Here is a 15,540-nt window from a genome sequence, read left to right on the forward strand (position 1 = left end):
TCCAGTCCCATCATTTCATGGCAAGTAGAAGGGGAAAAGATGGAAGCAGTGAGAGACTTTATTTTCGTGGGCTCCAAAATCACTGCGAATGGTGACTGCAGCCATGAAACTAAAAGACACTTGCTCCTTGGAAGGAAAGCTATAACAAACGTAGACAGCATATTAAAAAGCAGAGACATCACTTTGCCAACAAAGTTGCATATAGTCAAAGCTATGGTTTTTCCAGCAGTCATGTAGGGATGTGGGAGTTGGACCATTAAGAAGACTGAACACTGAAGAACTGATGCTTTTGAACTGTGGTGCTGGAGAAGATTCTTGAGAGTCCCTTGGACTGCAAGGAGATCAAACCAGTCAATCCTCAAGGAAATCAACTCTGAATATTCATTGGAAGGACTGATGCTGAAGCTGAAGTTCCAATTCTTTGGCCACCTGATGTGAAGAACTGACTCGTTTGAAAAGACCCTGATGCTGGGAAAGATTGAAGGCAGGAGGAACAGGGGACAACAGAGGATGACATGGTTGGATGGCATCACCAACTCAGTGGACATGAACTTGGGCAAACTCTGGGAGATGGTGATGGACAGGGAAGCCTGTTGTGCTGCAGTCCACGGGGCTGCAACGAGTCAGACAGGACTGAACGTTTGAACAACAGCAAGAAGCATTCAGTCCATCAAAGTGGCTTTCTGAACAACCTGGAATCAGGATGCATTTTAGGTATATCTACCCTGAGGAACTGAAACAATACAAGACAGATTGGTTTTGAGTTCTGGAGTTTGTAGGCAGTTTAATGATAATTATTAAAGTAACAGGCATCGCTCTACAGGGAACCCACGTGGCTCAGGATGCTCCCTTCTGCTCAGAGCTTCCTCTTTCCACCATGTTTGTCATGGTCCCCCCACCTCCTCCCACCTCCCCCCACCTCCTCCAGCTTCCTCAGCAGCTGATGGGCTGTGGGTGACTGTATGGGAAGTCAGGGTTGGGGCAGGGGCGGGACTGATGGCCAGGCAGGGCTGCTCCCTTGTCAGTACCAGAACCATGGGCTGCTGTGAGTGCTGAAAGGCAGAGCAGCAAACAAGAGATGGGGGACACACAGAGGACCCCTGAAGCAGACAGCTCGTCCCTTCCAGGGCTGGCTGCCCTCTGTTTTGTCAGACATGAGTAGATGTCTAACAAAATCCTTTTTACTCCAGTAAGCTTGAGTTGGTTTGGTGACTTGCAACCAAAAGAATGTTTTCAAAGTCTCCTAGTGAGTGACTGCCATTTCAGGCTCCATTCTGGGTCTTGTCCACACCTGACATTTTTGTACTCACAACTTCACATGGCTAAGGCCCAAATTTATTCATCGTTTACAGATGAAGTGGGGTTCAGAGAGGCCATGTGACCTGCGAAGGTCACACAGCCAGCAAAGCTCAGAGCAATCTCCAAAACCCAGTCCGTCTGACACCACGGCCATGGCTCAGCCTCTCTCTGCACTTGCCAGCTGTACTCTTCTCTCTGCAGTGGGGAGGGCAGGGTAGGGGCCCGGTGGGCCCCAGAATGGCCCCTAGGGGGAGCAGGTGATGGGGGTTCCAGCTTCAGGCAAGAGCCCCATTGCTCTGAGGGTTCCCCGGGATGGCATCCTGTCTGCAGAGTGGGTGGAGGGGGCTGGGTGTCCGTGAGGAGCCCCACCCCGGCTGGGGGGGTGGGAAGCTGATCTCCAGGTGAGGACTCCTGCCTGGTCTCCGGGCTCTGCACCCACAGGTGACTGCCGAGGTCCAGCCCCGGCTGATCCAGGGTATTCGAAGGGGAGACGGTGTTGGCAACTATTTAAATATTCATCAAAGATATAAAGAGTAATAGAATGAGGATAGCTCAGCAGAAAAATTCAGTGGAGAAAAGAGGCTGAGTAGCTTGGTTTACGCGGAAAATCAACATAACCTGTGACACCAGGTTAGCTCTGACCACGGAGGCCACAGGCGACCTCTCGAATAGCAGAAGGTGCCCCACCTTAGACACCTTCTCAAATGGGTCTTAGAAGCCCAGGCAAATAAATGGTCACAGAGGACCTCCGCACTCCAGATGGAGACTCAGCTGGAAATAGAGAAGAATGACATGGGGAGACCAAGCTTTGGTGAGCAAGGCCCGTAGCTTTATTTTCAACAGGGGCTTTTATACCCTAAGTTACACATAGAGGATAATAGGGGATGTGAAATTATGCAAAGTCAGCAGTCTTTGATCCTTATCAAAAACCAGGGTTTCTTTCCTGCAAATTTATTGCATACAAATGGTTTAGGTGATTTACATCATCTTCTGGCCAGAAGGCCTATTAACATTTTATGACTCTTGACAAAGGTTTGTCAACCGTAAGACTTATTTTCTCTAAGAGTAATTATTCTAAGGTTTGGCGCCATCCTCCGAAGGTGTTAGATAAAATTTCATTCCTATAGGGCAGAGGTGCAGCGGGTTTACAACAAAGGAAAGAATTTATTACCTTAAGGGTCTAAAGTTGCTAGCACCAAGGCCACTACTTATTTTTTCTACATACCAACTATATTAATTAATACACATTCAAGGATAAATACTGGGGATGTGAAAACTTGGCAGCAAGCATTGGCTCATCAATGAAATCCTTTACTAGTTTTATTCTGACAGTTTCTAACTCTCTGAGAGGCTCTAAGCTATTTGAATATCTTAAGCTTCCCGTGCCTCTGGAGGCTGGGAGACTGTAAACAATCGTATGCATAGCTGTAGGAGCCCGGGTAAACTTGTCAGGCGAGTTAGAGAGCCATCTGAGGGGTCTGGATTTAAACACTCCTAATTGCTCAGGAACTTTATTAATTGGAGCTGTAAGTTAACTCTGTCAGAGAGAGTGAGATGGTGGTGGGGGACAGCCCCCAGTAAAGTCAGAGATGAGAGCACAAAGCAATAAAGTAGGCAGACTCTGGTTTTTTTTTGGGGGGGTAGATGCTCGAGAATATCCAGGGGGACTCCTGAGGCTCGATCCCGCCTTTGCATATGCCGGGCCTCCTTCCTCATGACCTTTGTCATGAGTGGAGTGCCTCTCGCAGGCTCCCGGCAGGTGACTACACCCTCTCAGCCCCTCGTTCCTGGGCTGCACCTCCCCCATCGCCACTGCCCCGCCTCTCCCCCGCCCCCTCCCCGCCTCCACCCCCTTCTTACCACCCCCACTTCCACCCCCCACCCCCCTCACCCCCGCCCAGGCCCAGTCCAGCAGGGCAGGGACACTGTGTTGCCAATCCTTCAGTTGTGAAGTGTGACAAGGACGCCAGCCACAGGGAATTCTGACCACACAGCAGGTCTCACAGGAGCTAGACTGAAGCGATTCGAGACTCTGCAGTCCTGGGGACCAGATTGTAATCCGCCACCCCTCTAGAGGGCCACCGCTGTCACAGCCCCACGGGCCCGTTCCGTCTCTCTGTCTGCCTTCTTGGTTCCCGCTGTCGTGGCCAAACGCTTAACCAGAGAAGCTAACTGTCCCAGTCCCTCGGAACTAACAGGCGACATGCGCGTGTCCCCAGCATCACCTCTGCTGGGGAGACCCTGTGCACAGCGCCTGCCGCCTGGGGCCCAGGCGGGGCTCCAGAGTGTGCCCTGTGCAGACATTCAGGGCTGTGCCCAGGAGGGCCCCGGACTCGGGCTGGTGCTCTGTGTGGGTCTACTAACCTCCCAAAGGGCATAGGTTGGTCTAAGTTCTGTACTAGTGTCCTGGGAGAGATGTGACAAGTCACCACAGCCTGGAGGGCTTAAACCAACAGGCGTGTGTAGTCTCGTGGTCCTGGAGGCTTGGAAGTCAAGGTGTGGGTGGAGTTGGTCCCTTCTCGAAGCTCTGAGGGCATCCACGCCTCTGTCCTGGCTTCCAGGGGTTACTGGAAGCCCGTGGTGTTTCTTGGATGTGAATCTGGGGGACACTCTTCAGTCATGTGGAGTCCAAAGGCCTCCTCTTGGTTCAGGAACCCCCAAATGACCAGACCTGAGACAAATGCCCTAGCTGCTCCTCACAGAGACAGATCTACACAGAAGCAAGTGGGTTGACCTTCTCATGAGTATTTATGACATCCATGGTATCATGAGTTGAATTGTGTCCCCCCAGAACTTGCATGTTGAAGTCCTAAGCTCCAGCCCCCGAAATGTGACTGTATTTGGAGTTCAGTTCAGTCACTCAGTGATATCTGACTTTTTGTGACCCCACAGACTGCAGCATGCCAGGCTTCCCTGTCCATCACCAACTCCCAGAGCTTGTTCAAACCCATGTCCATTGAGTCGGTGATGCCATCCAACCATCTCATCCTCTGTCGTCCCTTTCTCCTCCCGCCTTCAATCTTTCCCAGCATAGAGTCTTTTCAATGAGTCTGTTCTTTGCATCAGGTGGCCAAAGTATTGGAGTTTCAGCTTCAGCATCAGCCCTTCCAAATTGGAGAGAGGGTCTTTACAGAGGTCTTCAAATTGCAGTGAGGCCATTAGGGTGGGGCCTGGTCCCATATGACTGGTGCGCTTATCAAAAGGGAAGGGTGGACACAGACACACTCTCACGGGGAGAACCCTTGTGAAGATAAAGGCAGAGGTGGAGGTGGTGCTTTTATGAGGTGAAGAGTGGCGAAGGCTACAGCAAACCCCGCAAAGCAGGGCAGAGGTTTCAAGCAGCTTCTTTCTCTCAGCTGCAGAGGGAACCACATGCCCACACAATGTCTGGAGGGAGAAAGTGCTGTTTCTCCACTTTTTAAGGAGATGGGTTTTCCATACATCTGGATCTTCCCATAGTCCTGCCTGGTTCCCTCTGAACATCACCGAGAGCATCCCTGGCTGGGTCCCCCTCGCCACCTACTCCCTTGTCCCGGCTGAGGATGTGGACACAGCGGTCTGCAGCCTCTGTGGTGGTCATGCCACCCAAGGCTTCTCTGGTGTGGACCGTGATCCCTGCAATGAGCCTCGGGGCTTGGGAGGGTCTGGGTGTGTGGTTGCTGGGGGAGGTCTACTCCACAGCTTCTTCCTTAGGGAGGGCAGCCAGGGAATCTCAGCGGAAGCTGAGGAACCACTGGGAAAGGAGGAAATCCAATGGTCTGTGGCTCAGACAACTCTTAGATTTAAGTACCCCACGTCTCAGTCTCAGAAGTTTATCTAAATCGAGCTGAAGTCCCCCCTCCTGCCCTCGTCCCAGTTTCACATTTCCCCAAGGCTGCCTTGTGTGCCCCACGGCCGGCCAGGCAGGAGGCTGAGTAATTTCACTGTCAGCATGAAGTGTAGCTAAAAGTAGCCGATGAGCTCAAGAACTGAATCATTTCCTCAGTTCTGCCCTCTGGATTCTAGGTGCTTTCTGCATGTGGAGCTGCAGCTGAGACAAAGGCCGTATTATCATCAAGCCCATTGAGAAGCATTCCCAGTTTGTCTTCCAGAAAAACAAACATTCTCAGTAGCAGTTTCTAGAAGTGTCTCGACTCTCCTTAAGTGAAGGAGCCTGTGTGTGGAGCCAAGCTCCCAACTGATAAATTGATGTTGAAACCAGCTTTGCATATCTGGGGATAAATCCCACTTGGTCATGGTGTACAATTCTTTCTATACTTTGTTGGAGGATTTGATTTGAGAATATTTTGTTGAATATTTTTGCATCCATGTTCAAAAGAGTTATTGGTCTGTAGTTTTCTTTTTTTAAAAAAATTAATTTATTTATTTTAATTGGAGGCTAATTACTTTACAATATTGTAGTGGTTTTTGCCATACATTGACATGAATCAGCCCTGGGTGTACATGTAGTTTTCTTATAATGTCTTTGGTTTTGGTATTAGGATAATGCTGGCCCCATAGGATGCATTAGGAAGTATTTCCTCTGATTCTATCCTCTGAAAGAGATTGTAGAAAACTGGTGTAATTTATTTCTTAAATGTTTGGTAGAATTTACAAGTGAACCCATTTGGGCCTGGAGCTTTCTGTTTGGGAAGATTATTAATTATGGATGCAATTTTTAAAATAATAAATATAGGTCTATTCAGATTGTCTATTTCTTCTTGTGTGAGTTTTGGCAAATCGTGTCTTTCAAGGAATTGGTCCTTTTCATCTAGGTTACCAAATCTGTGGGCAAAGAGTTGTTCATAGCAGCATTTTATTATTGTTTAATGCCCATGGGATCTGAACTATGTCCTTATTTTCATTTCCAATATTAGTAATTTGTTTCTTCTTTCCATTTTTCTTAGCCCAGCTAGAAGTTTATTAATTTTATCAATCTTTTAAAAAAACCAGCTTTTGGTTTCTTTGACTTTTTCTATTGAATTCTTATTTTTAATTGCATTGACTTCTATTCTAATTCTTGTCAATTTTTCTTCTATCTTTGGATTTAATTTGTTCTTTTTCTAGTTTCCTAAGGAGGAAACTTAAGGTTATTGATTTTAGATCTTCTTTTCTAATATATATATTCAATACTATAAATTTTCCTCTAAGCACTGCTTTTACCACATCCCACAATTTTGATAAGTTGTGTTTTCATTTTTAGTTAAAAATATTTTCAAATTTCTCTTGAGGGTTCTTCTTTGACTCGTGTTTTTTACAAGTGTGTTGTTTAATCTTCATAAATTCAGGGATTTTCCAGTTATCTTTCTGTTATTGATTTCTAGTGTAATTCCACTGTGGTCAGAGAGCAGACATTGTATAATTTCTATCATTTTAAATCTGTTAAGGTGTGTCTTATGGCCAAGAAAGTGGTCTGTCTCAGTGAATGTTCCACGTGAGCTTGAGAAATGTGTGTTTGCTGTCGTTGAATGGAGAGATGAAATCTTGAAAAACAAGGGAGCCCCCAAACATTGTACACTAATGCTCCTCAAATCCATAGCGGTCCCCTCAAGAGCTCATGCACAGGTGAGGTTGCCAGAAGCCCAGAGGAAGGCAATGCCTGAAGGTTTAAAGAGCTGAGCAATGATTTTCACTGCCACCCACTCACTTCAGGGAACAGTGAGTTTGAAGTCTAATTTCTGCTGTGTAGAGGGGCCTGGTGGACCCTTCAGACTTTCCACTGAAGTCTCAAAAGGTCTTGAGCTTAGGAGCAAAGACTGTGTCCCAGGACTAAGGTTCACCTTAGGACTGAAGGCAAACAAAAGCAGTTTCCACCCCAAAAAAGTGTAAAGCACACTTTCCGAAATTTAAAGAGGACCCACCAGTAATTTAACTGCCTTCTAGAATCAACTCAACACTTTTCACAGGGAAAGAATCCAGAGTCTCAGCAACACACCGTTCACAATGTCTGACACACAGTGATTCCCAGACATACGGAGAATCAGGAAAATGTGACCTGTGGTGAAGAAAAACACAGAAAAGTCAGTCAACAGACCCACAAACCAGAACTGGTGAATAAGGAGCTTAAAATGCTACGATAAATGAAATAGACAATCTATAGGGAAAGGTGCACATCATGAGGAGAGAAGTGGCAAATTTCAGGAGAGATTTAGAGATGCTAAAACAGAACCAAATGGAAATCATAGAACTGAAACATACAATAAGGTACTTAAAAAAACAGTAAAGAAGAGAGACGTTAAAGGTACTTCATTAAATCAAAAGGAGAAGGACAGAGGAACAGAGAGAACAAATAGAAAACAAACAAGATGGTAGAAAAGAGAAAGCGAAAGCTGCTTGGATGTGTCTGACTCTTTGTGACCCCAAGGACTATGTAGTCCATGGATTCTCCAGGCCAGAATACTGGAATGGGTAGCCTTTCCTTCTCCAGGGCATCTTCCTAACCCAGGGATCAAACCCAGGTTTCCCACATTGCGGGCAGATTCTAACTGTATCAACAATTGTATTAATGGTAAATAGGCCAGAGACTAAATTGGAAGGCAGACAGGATGAAAAAGTTAACACTCAACTCTGTATACTGTTTACAAGAGACACACAATAAGCATAAAGGCAGGCTGAAAATTAAAGTGTGGAAGAGATAATATTGGCTCATTTGCCCTGGTGGTGGGTGGGGGGGGTGGTCCTTACCCATTTCCTTCCTGTCCAGTCGCATACCTTGCAGCCAAGAGAAGGAAGGGCTTTCTGAGCTCCAGGAATACTGTGTGCACATTGTGAGGGCCTGGAACTGTGCCCTGGGGAGCGCCAGTGAGTGCAGGTCACCGTGAGGGCCTGGAACTGTGCCCTGGGGGGCGCCAGTGAGTGCAGGGCCTGCAGTGGGTGACCCCATGAGGCTGGCCTGGAGAGATGCCCTGTGGATGAAGACAGTTCTTCATTTATCAAGCCTTTTTGTGTCTCCGCCTTCCCTGGTGACTCAGCTGGTAAAGAATCTGCCTACAGTGCGGGAGACCTGGGTTCGATCCCTGGATTGGGAAGATCCCTTGGAGAAGGGAAAGGCTACCCACTCCAGTATTCTGGCCTGGAGAATTCCATGGACCATATAGTCCATGGGGTCGAAGAGAGTTGGACACGACTGAGCAACTTTCACTTCCACTTTCTTGTGTCTCCAACCACACTGCCTCCTGGCCTGGGTGCACACACTGGTTCGCTTTGCTGGGGGGTAGGGGTACCGGCCAGCTCAGAGGCCTGCGGGGAGGTAGGCTTGGGGCTACTGGGGAATTCTCAGGATCTGGAAGTCGGGGGTGACACAGGTTTTAAGTAGTTGTGTCCCTTGGCCCCATGGACTCTTCCTCTGTGACAGCAGGCTGGAAGAAGCCCAGCAGAAGGCCCTTGGGGAGTGACCCACAAGCTGGGGTTGCTGAGGATAGGGGTGAAATCAAAGATTTCAAGTTAAGGGCTTAGCAGAGGGCCTGGTGAATAGTAGGTGCTCAGTAAAAAGAAGCCTCGTTGGTTTGTGGTCTTCTAGTCTTTGTGGAATTGGACAAGGCTTCTCCCCACTCACCCTGCCACCCACTGCAGGCCCTGCACTCACTAGCGCCCCCTAGGGCACAGTTCCAGGCCCTCACGATGTGCGCACAGTACTCCTGGAGCTCAGAAAGCACTTCCTTCTCTCGGCTGCAAGTTTCTCATCCATCTGTCCATCCATGTGTCCATATTTCCTCCTGCAGATACCCTTTCCGCTTCACTCTGGTCAAGCGAGGGGCTCTCCTCTGCCTGCGCCCTCTGCCCCTCTTGGACCTGGTCTGAGCCAGGGCGGCCTCTCTCTGGATGCCTCCCTCCTCCCGTCCTGCAGTCCCGGGCGCCCCGGGGCAGCACTTTGCTTCATCTGCGCCTCTCCCCTCTGCTCTGCCCAGCCTGGCAGGCGGCCACGCGCCGAACTGATTGTTGAGCTGAGGAATTTAACTTAGTGCTCAGAAACCCCTGTTGGAATTTTCCATTGAGATAAGCGAGGGTGAAGGTTTCAAGGTGAGGCTGGAGGTCATGCCTGCTTATCTCAAGGTCCTTAGGAGGTAAGAACAGCCTGGAAGATCTGTGTCTCAGATCTCTAACACACTATGAGGTTGATTCTTGCCTAGAGCCCTCCCAGGAGGCTCCACGGAAGAATGGGAGCCTCGTCTCCCCTGCAGATGTCTAGAGCAGGTCACTAGGCACGTCTACCAGAAAGCAGTGTGGATGATCTGGGCCCCAGGGTCCTTTTGCAAGGAGCAGGGGCTGGGGCGGGCAGTTGGCAGTGTTTGCTACAAGCCCTGAAAACTTCAAAAATCTCAGAAATGTTTATTCAGAAGAGGGTCAGGCATTTGCCAAGTGACCCCAGGAGGACATGAAGGCAGAAAGTTACAAAAAGCTGATGTTTGAACCATCTCAGGATGTCGAATCCTAAAATCTAGAATCCACATGGATATTTGAGCAGAGACTGGAAAATCAGTGGGCAGTGCTAATGGTGTGTTCTTCAGCCAGTGGGTGCTTAGGCCAGATGGTCCCCAGGGCCCCTTCAACTCCAAAATCCTGTAGTTTTGCATATTTTTTGAAAGGGGAATGTGCCCATGCATGCCTGTATCTGTGGCCTGATTAATCGGCGTGGCAGAAAATTTTCCCTGGTTAATGTCCATACAGGAAAGTTGATAAATGCAAAGAGAGAAAGTTAAAAGTTTGTATGGCCATATAAAAATAACATTAATTAAAAAAAATAACATTAATTATGGTCACATAAGTAAATTTGTTGGGCTTCCCAGGTGCGATAAGAATCCACCTTCAATGCAGGAGATGAGAGTTCAATCCCTGGGTCAGGAAGATCCCCTGGAGACAGGCATGGCAACCCACTCCAGAATTCTTGCCTGGAGAATCCCATGGACAGAGGGGCCTGGAGGGCTATAGTCCATGGGGTCGCATAGAGTCAGACATGACAAGCAACTGAAAACACATGCGTACAATTGCTTATGTACAAGTTTTGACTAATTTCCACCACAAGCAGTGATGACTGGCCTACAGGTCTCAGCGAGGTTAGCGGTCAGAAGGTCTGTGTTCTAAGTCTCCACCTGCCTACCAAGGACTTTACTTGTGCCCAGGCCTGACTCCCCACACCCTCACCGGAAGGCCTCCCCTGGTTTAAGTGTGGCTTCTGGGGGCTGAGATCAAGTCACAGAGGCCAGAGGTGAAGGGAGATCTGGAGCCGTCTGATCCAACGCCTCACCTTAGAGATGAGGAATCGGCCGTCGAGAGGGGGAGTGACTTGCCGAGGTCTATGTGTGAGGAACCTACAGGTTTCAGGGAAAAGACCCACTGAGATGACAGCCGTGCAGGGTGACCCCAAGACCACAGAAGCGATGAGCCCCCAGGCCCTCCTGAGCATGTGAGTCTTGACCTCTCATGGCCTTTTGAGGTGAGAACAGGTCAGTTGTTTGGGGCTGGCCTGAGTCCAGGCCCCGGGGGTAGTTCTCCGACACCCGCCAGTGGTCACTCAACGTCACCTTGGGGGGTAGGGGTGCCCCACCCCCGTGTGCTTTGGCTCAAGTCCTGAGACAGCCAGGACTCTAGGTGGTTCCTGAGATTCCCACCCCAGGTGTCCACACCCCAGATACCCCCTCCCCTTGAGGGTGCTCAGGGCCTGGCCGCAATGATGGCACCCTTGAGATCAGGTTGCACTACATGGCAAGGTGAAGGCATTTTCACCGGTGGAACTAGGGCCCTCATCAACTGACTCCGAGTTAAGGAAAGGGAGATTGTGCCTGGTGGGCCTGGCCTGATCAGATGAGATGGGACGGGCGTCTGGAAGTCAGAGAGAGGTCCTGATGGCCTTGAGAAAGCAGTCATGTGTGAGAGGGCCTGGGGGTTCTGGCCAGGAGCCTTCTGTGGGGGCTTCTGAGAGGTGAGACTGGCCCTGACAGGGAGCTAGTAGCAAAAGGGGACCCCAGTTCTGCACTGGGAAAGACTGGATTCCACCAAGACTACATGAGCATGGGGGGACCTTGAGTTTCAGAAAGGACGGAACCTGGCCGGCATCTTAACCGCAGCCTGTGAGACCCTGGGCAGAGGACCCCGGAGGCGCCCAGGCTCCGCTCCTGACCCTTGGAATCTGTGAGGCTATAAATGTGTTCTGTAAGCCTCCGAGTTGAGAGTTGCTTGTTACACAGAGACAGACGGACACACAGGCCCTGAGCCCCCGTCCACCCAGAGGTGCTGTGTTGGCCCCACTCCAGGCTGCAGTGGGAGCACCATGGATTTGGGGCTGTTCTCTCTGCTCCTGAGCCAGTCACTGGGGGCTCTGGGGCCATAGGTCACAGAATTCTAAATGCAGTTTTATTTTATGTTGATCATTCGTGAGGCTTCCTCTGCTGGGAAACGGAAGCAGGGATTCTCCACGACTTCAGTCCCGTCCAGGAACTTGCTCCCCGCGGGCCTGGAAAGACACAGAGCCCCACCCCCACCCCCTCCCCTGGCGCTGGCTCCTGGCTGTTGGTGGCAGCCGTGAATTCTTCTGACCCAAATACTTCCTGCTCTTCTGGGCTACTAGTTTCATGCACAACAAAGAGCCCCACAGCTTGAGGAAGGCGCGGAGGGAAATAAATCTGCAGCGCAAAAATGAGACTCACAACAAAGCTGAGAAACTAGGCAGGAGCCGGCGGCCGGGGAGGAGCGGGACTTCCGGCAGGGGCAGGTGCTCTGGCAGGTGCTCAGAGGCTCCCGCAGCCCCCGCGCTAAGGGCCAGGCCCCCTGCCCCAGGTGATCACGTGACCACGGCGCACCTTGCCCCGGGAGCTTCTCTGGAAGGGAGGAGGCCTGACCTTGGGGAGGCTGCCTCTCACCTGTTTTCTGTCGGAGCCGAGCCTCTGCCCGGCCCGGCAAACGGCCACGCCCAGCCTGCCCGTGGAGGGAGCAGGCCTTCCCCGTGACCAGAAGTGGGGGGAAAGGGGGACCCAGGTCGGGGCCCTGGGGGACCCAGTGATGACCGGCTGTGAGGCTTGCTGGAAGTGACCGGGCCTGGGGAGCACGTGAGTCAGGGTTTAAACTCCTGAGTGGTTTGTAGTGTGTGTGTGTGTGTGTGTGTGTGTGTGAGTCTGTGTGCACATGTGTGTGTGTCTGTCGTGTGTATCAGTGTCTGGGTGCATGTGTGTGGATGTGTGTATATCTGTGTGTCATGTGGGTTTGCACCTCTGTGTCTCTGTGTCTGTGCCTGAGCCCCCGTGTACGGAATCAGAAGTGGAAACTGAGGGGCCAGGAGTGTGTACTCCTGAGCGCCAGAGGTGTCCTTGCTCGTCCCTGTGGTTTGCTGGGTCAGGGTTCCGGCAGGAGATTCCAGTGGAAAGAATCTCCTTTAATCTCTTTGTTATTGTTTAGCCACTGAATCCTGTCTAATTCTCTTGCGACTGCCATGGACTGTAGCCCGCCGAGCTCCTCGGTCCATGGGATTCTCCAGGCAAGAATACTGGAGTGGGTTGCTCTTTCCTTCTCCAGGGGATCTTGCCAACCCAGGGATGGAACCCATGTCTCTGCTTGGGAGGTGGGCCAGCAGGGCAGCTGGTTTAAAGAGTGGCCTCCGGGAAAATTCAGTTCAAATCTTGAATCCATTTCCAACGGATTTCGGATCAGGACACCGACTGTCCTCAGGGTAGACAGCTGCGCTGTAATCCTTGCGCGCTGGGCGGGGCCAGCCAGGGAGTAGGCCTTGGGCAGACTGCAGACCGACCCTGGGGTGGCTCCTCCCCAGGAAGGCTGGTTTGGATTTCCCACCCTCTCCTTTCTCCCTCGGTGGAGGGATGTGAGCTTGTAAGAAAGAAAAGCCCCAAACTGCAAGGTTCGAGAGGGTGTCCCTATTGGCCTCAAGCATGAAAATGTCTCTGCATTTAGAGACTTCAGTCACCCCAGTTCAGTTTCTCAGTCGTGTCCGACTCTCTGCGACCCCACGGACTGCAGCACGCCAGGCTTCCCTGTCCATCACCCCATCTTCATGAAATTCCAGAGGCCGAGTCAGCAGTCACATTTTTGATTCTCTCCCTGAACAAAGGGCTCCAACCTTTGATTATCAAATGCTTATGACATGTAATCACACAAAAAAATCATACAGGAAAATGCTGACTGCAGTCTTATTTATTACAGAAAAAAAAAAAAAAAAGAAGAAAGCCAAGTAAACATCCGGTAACGGAAATAGTTCAGCAAACTGGAATCGTTGTAGGGATGTTATGTGGTCATTAAACACACACATGTCAAATGCATCTGTAACATATATAGCAATGTGGAAAACTACTCTTGATACAGCTTTTTTTTTTTTTTTTTTAATGTTAAAACGATTGTAAGATTCTGAGAAACAAACTAGAAGAAAGTAGGCAACATCTTGTCCCTCGTGTAAAGGGAATGGGATTATGGGTAAAGAGATTTTTTCATGTTGACAATTATGTGTTTATGTTTATAGCAAAATAATATTTGTAGATAAAGAGGTGGGTTACCTGTATGTTTATTTATACTCCACCGAGTTTGGTTAATTCACACGTTTTGGACTAAAGATTTTCTTGACTTGAGTTTTATTAGTTTGTGCACATAAATAGAAAAGAAAACTCAAAGAGGTGTCTTTAAATACTTGAGAATGCCCTGTTGTCAGTGTGTTAGAAAGTTCTCTTTATGTAGAATTATAGCACAGATCAGTGGAATACCTGCTTCTCAGCAGGTGCCTTAGGTACTTAGCAAGAAGCAGGGCATTAGTGCGGGTGTCACAGAAGCTAGGGAGTCCATTCTCAAAAGCGTTGCTTTTTCTGAGCTTTATTGAGACACATTTGACATATAACATTGTCTATCTTTAAGGTTTGTTATGTGCTGACCGGATATATTTGCATATTGCAAAATGATAACCATCATAGCTGAGCCAACACCCCTACCACCTCACATAATGACTGTGTCTTTTTAAAATTTTCTTCTTTATTTATTTTAACTGGAGTATAATTGCTTCACGATGTGATACTGGTTTCTGATGTTGGTTTCAGCTATGTGTGTGCGTATATGCCCTCCCTGTAGAGCCTCCCTCCCACTCACCCCCGTCCTGGCCCTCTCGTCATCACAGAGCTGAGCTCCCTGTGCTGGATAGCAGGTTCCCGCTAGCTGTCTGGCTCACACATGGTGTCAATATGTCGGGGCTACTCTCCCCGTTCATCCTCTCCTCTCCTTCCCTCACTCTTTCCATGTGTCTATTCTCTCCAGGGGGGGGTCTCTATTCCTGCCTTGGAAATAGCTTCATCCGTACCATTTTTCTAGACTTCACATATATGTGTTAATATATATTTGTTTTTCTCTTTTTGACTTACTTCACTCACTCTGTGTAACAGGTGCTGCTGCTGCTAAGTCGCTTCAGTCGTGTCTGACTCTGTGCGACCCCACAGACAGTAGCCCACCAGGCTCCCCCGTTCTTGGGATTCTCCAGGCAAGAACACTGGAGTGGGTTGCCATTTCCTTCTCAGATAACAGGCGCTAGGTCCATCCCTATCTCTACAAATGACCCTCTTTAGTTTCTTTTAATGGCCGAGTAATGTTCCATTGCATAGATGTACCAGGTGGGAACATTTAAGATCTCTCTCTCGGCAGTTTTCAAGTGTGTGATCAGTATCAGCTCTAATCATTATGCTATACTCGAGGTCCGCCCAAATTCGCGAATCTTACAGCTGAAGCTTGCACCCTTTGACCCTTATCTCTCCGTTTCTCCCACCCCAGCCACTGGTCACCACTGCGCTACAGTTTCCCCACATTTAGCCAAAGAACAGGTGGTTAATAAGCGAGGGCTTGCTACTGAGCTGACCGTCTTTAGGGTGGTGAGCTCAGGCTGGCGGCTCCCTGGCAGGCTCCTTGCACCAGCGGTTCTAGACGTGGACGGAACACAGGACCTGCTGCCTCTGTAAGTGGTTGAAATGAAGCTCATGCCTGGTGAATATGGTGTGGACATGAAGGCAGCCTGCTCTGGCTTTAAAAAAATTTTTTTCTTTTGAAAACAACTTTGTTTTATTGAAGCTGATCTACAATGTTGCATTCATTTCTTCTTTATAGTAGAGTACTTTAATTATATATGTGTGTGTGTATATCTATCTATATATATAGATATATAGATATATTCTTTCTCATACTCTTTCCGTCATGGTTTGTCCCAGGATAGCAAATATGATTCCCTGTGCTATACGGTAGGACCTTGTTGTTTATCCATCCTATATATACCAGTTGGCATCTGCTAATCCC

The 15,540-nt window shown here is 49.2% G+C and overlaps 1 protein-coding gene across 8 annotated transcripts in view; it reads left to right on the plus strand.

Annotated features, from left to right (window-relative positions):
- The window catches only part of RAB17 (RAB17, member RAS oncogene family), a 37,108-nt gene that overhangs the window by 2,081 nt on the left and 19,487 nt on the right, over window positions 1–15,540 (plus strand). The window contains exon 1 of one of the 8 annotated variants that reach the window (XM_086376464.1): window positions 11,784–12,320. The exons of 4 other annotated variants lie outside the window; for them this stretch is intronic. The gene's annotated coding sequence lies outside the window, so the exon portion shown is untranslated. Of the gene's footprint in view, window positions 1–11,783; window positions 12,321–15,184; window positions 15,206–15,540 lie in introns of those variants that run through there. 3 more of the 8 variants (XM_086376424.1, XM_086376435.1, XM_086376445.1) reach the window with 3 other exon arrangements.

Source organism: Bos grunniens, chromosome 3 (genome assembly GCF_055505025.1).
Source record: "Bos grunniens cultivar Pamir isolate PY7600 chromosome 3, Bosgru_T2T1.0, whole genome shotgun sequence".
Taxonomy (NCBI): Eukaryota; Metazoa; Chordata; class Mammalia; order Artiodactyla; family Bovidae; genus Bos; species Bos grunniens.